The sequence below is a fragment of the Scomber japonicus genome, chromosome 4, assembly GCF_027409825.1.
Source record: "Scomber japonicus isolate fScoJap1 chromosome 4, fScoJap1.pri, whole genome shotgun sequence".
In the NCBI taxonomy this organism is placed as follows: Eukaryota; Metazoa; Chordata; class Actinopteri; order Scombriformes; family Scombridae; genus Scomber; species Scomber japonicus.
The window spans coordinates 30,699,407-30,704,613 of record NC_070581.1 but is presented as its reverse complement, the minus strand read 5'-3'; positions in this window follow the sequence as shown (position 1 = coordinate 30,704,613).

The window sequence follows — 5,207 nt, the reverse complement described above, 5'->3', positions numbered from 1 at the left end:
TTTGAGCGCTTCTACTGCTTCCGCTCACCGTAGCAACAAGCTCTCCGCAATAAGAGCCACTTCCGGTTGGTGTGCGTGTGTTTAAAAAATAAAAGCATGCGTAGCGATTTCTTTTTTTTTTTTTCATCAAAAGAGATAGAAAAGTGAAAATGACCCCCTGCTAAATTACTAATTTCACTGGATAACGTAAATTACAACAAGAAATATTAATAAATAGTAGAGTTCTCTACTATAACGTATAACAATAATGGTTCAGAATAAACAGATTTCTACAAAGAGGACCCTTAGATAGTTAATGAACCCTGAGAGGAAGATTATTTAATTATAATAGAACTATCCAAAGTACATTAAACCTGTTAAAATAAAACCATGTTATGTTCATGTTGGTCTAATAAAAATGAAAGGTCCTCTCTAGAGCATAATAATAAGGAAAATAAACCATTACATAAAAATCATGTGGGTTCAGGGTCTAATTTGACTCATTTTTCTTTACATTTTAGAGGAAAAAGAACACAAAATGTTTCTTTTAGCCAGACATTTTACTTATCCTAATGTGACCTATAATGTACAAAATTAGAAATATTTCACCTTTCTAAAAATGTTTTTGTGCAGCAGTTACGCAATTTCTGTTTCTGTTTAGTTTTTGACTCATATTTATTCAAAAGACTGAAGAAAACACTCTCTCCGCTCTCTGAAAGCTTCATCAAGGACTAATCACTCATTCATTAATGACTGATGAGTTAATTCATGAAAGATTTGTGGTTGTATAGAAACTACTTATCAGTTCATACTGTGAAATACCTACTGTAAATATGTAGGAGTTAAAATATGTTTTTTTGTTTTAACTGCTTTTTTTTATTTGTGCATTCTGACACTGAGCGAATGGATTGTTTGATATTAGCTGTAAGCTCGGGGGAAATGTGGGGTTTTCCACTGGAAAATTCAGATCTATAAATATAACATTTGGATAAAATGATAAACAAATGAATCGAAAAAAATTTACAGTAGTGTTTGTTTTGTCTGTGATGGGCTACTGTAGAAACATGACGGCGTCAGGGATGTTTGATAAGAGCTGGAGACCGAACCATAGAGGCTCGTCTGGCCCAAAAGGTTCTGGTTTCTGGTTTTGCTTCCATGTCATGCAGCCAACTGAGTATGCGCAGTAGTGTTTCCCCCACCCACGAGTTCTCACAAACCACGTTTCTTGGGCTGGAGGAAAGTTTTACATATATAAAACATCAATGGATCAAAACTCATAATACAAAGAGTAATAATTGAGCTTGTCTGCCGTTGGAGGTGTCCTGTCCACAGTTTTACAGACGTCTCTTTTTTTTTTCAATGACAGTCAATGGGGCAGCACAGAGCACCCACAGACTGGGGCAATATTTTAACTTTTGAATGACTCTGTGGCTTTTGTGGGAGTCATATTTTAGATGTCACATGCTCGGCCAGCTGCATGGTTACTGTGAAAAACAACAGAGACGCTATTTACTACTTGAATGTGGTGTCATGGTTATTTGAGCACTCCATGATACAAATTTTCAGGAATTGGGATATAATGAGCGATTAAACACCACAGTGTTATATTTTTACTGTTATTATTCATTTCAGGAACCTTAATGTACAGAAAATCTAAAATTATAACCTCAAAGTTGGCTTTCAGGGGAGCCGAGCTCTCCTTAGCTCCCCCTATAATTTGAACCCTGATTGTATGACTATTGCAAACATTACTTTTTTTGGGTCGTCTATTAACAATTTTCAAAAAAATGACCCACATATAAATAAATAAATAACAATAAGGAAGTAGATTGATCATTTTTTAATTTCACTCTAGTTTCACTCTTAATCACAACTCTCTCCGTTTCATTCAGCAGCAGCTTGAAGTCACGGTTCAGAAAAAGTAACTTAATAAACCTAATAGATTTGGGACTTTTGAGAAAACATTCAAGGCTGCAGCCCACCACATAGCTCCTTACCTGCTATGGGAAAATTAGCTGCAGGGGGATTTTTTTAGGTGCAATACCACAAATGGGGAAAAAATTATCTGCAAGATTGAGAGTTGACATTCTCTCAACTCTTGTAATACATACGTGGGTAGCTTCCTTCTGTAGATATAAAGGTCATTTAAAAAAAAAAGTTTGTCCTGTGTGAGCAGAGTAACCACACAAATACCCTCTTTGTTTACATAAAAGTCAAATGAATGAATAATCAGAGAGCTGCATCATGTTTCATCCCTTTCTTCTTCAGACTCTGCATCCAGAGATGAATCATTCACCATACTGTATTCTGTGTGTTTGATATAACTGTATATAATTTGGTTCCTTATAGTTTGAAGTGAATGTTGTACTGTTATTTTTTTAAAGGAAGTAGTGAATGAAGTTTTTCTCTCAGTTTTGACTGAAGCTGCTCATTTCCCTGTTCCTACGGAAGTACGACTGAGCGTAAAGTCCTGACTGTACTCTATCGTCACACATCAACACAGACACGTTCCTTCCCTTTGCCAACGTAGTAACATGAGAGTTTGTGGTTTGTTGAGGAATGCCTGAATGCACAGAGAGTTTCGCAGGTGTGTGACTCACTAGCTGACGTCACCAAAAAACCTTTATTACTTTCTTTTTTTCCTAATGGTTTATCTCACACAGTCAACTTTTCCTACACAGCTTTACACGGCAGCTAATTTTAGATTTTGATGTTAAATCACTGCTTTATGGTGTAGGGGAGACCGGGGTTGGTTGTCACAGTGCTTATTACAGACAGACAACTAGAGGACGCTGTGACATGATGTTGATATGAGATTGTCAGCCAAACATCCCGCCAATTTTTGCACTGGTCATTTTGTGGAACATACACAAAACATTGAGGTGAGGAGATATTTTGTTATTTAAAAAAAAAAAAAAACTAAGTATATTTTTTGGGGATTTTTTGCCTTTAATGTACAGGTTAGTAGAAGCAAGCTAAAGCCATGTGGTAGCTAGCTTAAAATGTTTGTCAAGAAGTCGGTTGGGGATCTCATTTCTCTGGAGGTTGGTTGTCACATACTGTCGCACTGTAAATTCCTTCATTTTCCTTTTCACTATATAGGCTAGTTCAAACAAATATGGTGCTTTTCCACTATACAGTTCTAGCACTACTCGGCTCGACTCGATTGGTTTGGTACCAGGAACTGTAATGCTAAGAGCACATTTTATAGGTCTTCTCATGTACAGACAGCAGGGGGCATTCCTGATATGAGTCATGTAAACTGCAGAAGCCGGAAGCTGTTGTACTGTTCACATGAAGGTAGCTCTTGTCTCTAATTCAGTAAAGTTATAATCTCTTTAAGTAACCAGTGTGTTATTATTGAAGAACCCACAAACAAAACAGGCACAACCTTTTCAGTTACTTCATAGTACTCAACGTGGGCGGGGTCGTCATAGCACGGCTGGGCGAAACTGCAGTGACTTCATTTTATACGCAAACACATAAACAATGGAGGACATGGAGGCAGTGGTGTACTTGCTGCTGTATGTGGCTTTCTGTCACACACAAAGCAAGAAAAGAGAGCAGAATGACTGTAACGCTGTTGCCGGTATTTTAAAATGTCCGGTTTGATTCTTGTGTGGGACGGCTCATGACTCTACCAGTGACTCTCTGACCAATCAGTGGCCGGCAGTCTGTTGACGTCACATTTTATTATCGGCTTGGCCTCTGAAACTCAGCAGAGCAGGTACTAAAAAAGTACCAGGTACCAGGTACTATCCCTAGTGGAAACGCAAAAAACCCCAGAGTAGAGTCAGGTTGTGTCAAGCCGAGCTGAGTAGAGCTAGAACTGTATAGTGGAAAAGTGCCAATAATGACCTGGTTCAAACACATGGGGCATTGATGAGTACTATTATAAAGGTGGTGTTCATTTAAAAAAAATAAATTTGATGTTTCTATCTTAAAAAACTAAAAACGTACAAATTTTTAAAAATCACTTTTTACTGAAACCCCGTTCTTAATTACAGGGACAACCAACACAGTGATGGGGTTGGTTGTCACAGTGTGTCAGAGTGTCTTTGATGGTTAATTACTTCTTGTTACAATAAGTTGTAAAAGTGAAAGTGAGACCCATTTCAAGCCAAGGCCTTAATCTTCCATTTAATGTAGGAATCATTATTGAAAGATGTTTTGATGATCAGCAATTCTCACCAGAGTAAAAAGTGTGACAACCAACCCCAGTCTCCCCTATATCTAGTTTTTAATGGTAAAGAGTTGAGTTATGCAAAGAAGCCTCCAGTGAATTGGAGCTAGTCTTCATGTCTGCAGGTTTTCAACACAACGAGCTGAAGACACGAATATGAGCCGAGTGTTCGAGAGAGATAAGATTTCATGCTGCTGGAACCGTCTGAGCTTCAGTTATGTCAAAAACTGTCATCGTCTCTCCTTTTGTTCCTTTTCTGTCACTTATTGGGATAGTGTGTGTCTTAAGTTTTGAAACTACAGTTCCCACGATGCTCTGGGGGGGGAAAAGGTAGAAAGTCTTGGCGTCAGTGTGAGTAATGTCTGTGACACATGTTTGTTTAGTTGCCACGGAGAGAGTTCAGACAACATCTCCAGGTTCGTTTATGATAAGCACATTTGAGATAGCTATCACCTGAGATGTGTAGGGGAGAGCGGGGTTGGTAGTCACACTTTTTTTTACTTTCATTCAAATTTCTCATAAAGTGTATACTGAAAATATTCCCTCATAATGTGTAATGGAAACCTAAAGTGTCAGGTAGGAATAAAGTGGTCTTACTCTCCTTCAGCTGATTCTGTTCAAAAGATATGAACCATCAAATACGTCTCCATCGTGGGGTTGGTTGTCCCTGTGTTATTTTAAAGTGGAAAATCAAAAATGTAATCTTAGTAATGAATTTAAAATGCTTAGTTTCAATGAAATACAACAACCTAACACATCTCCTGCACCAAGGCAACATCAACAGGAAAAACCCTTCCTATATAAGTGCATTTTTTAAATCCTTGTATAACCATATTGTGTAGTTTCACCTCTCTGACTGCTCTGAGTGTCACATCTGGAGGAGTCTGGGAGTCTTGTTTATATACTTGACAAAATTACTGCTTGTTTTGCTGCCTAAAAAAGAAGAAAGAAGGGACTAAATATACCACACCATATGTAAATACCAACATGTGACAACCAACCCTGAAGAGACTGTGGCTAAAATACCCAACTGTGATTTTTTTTT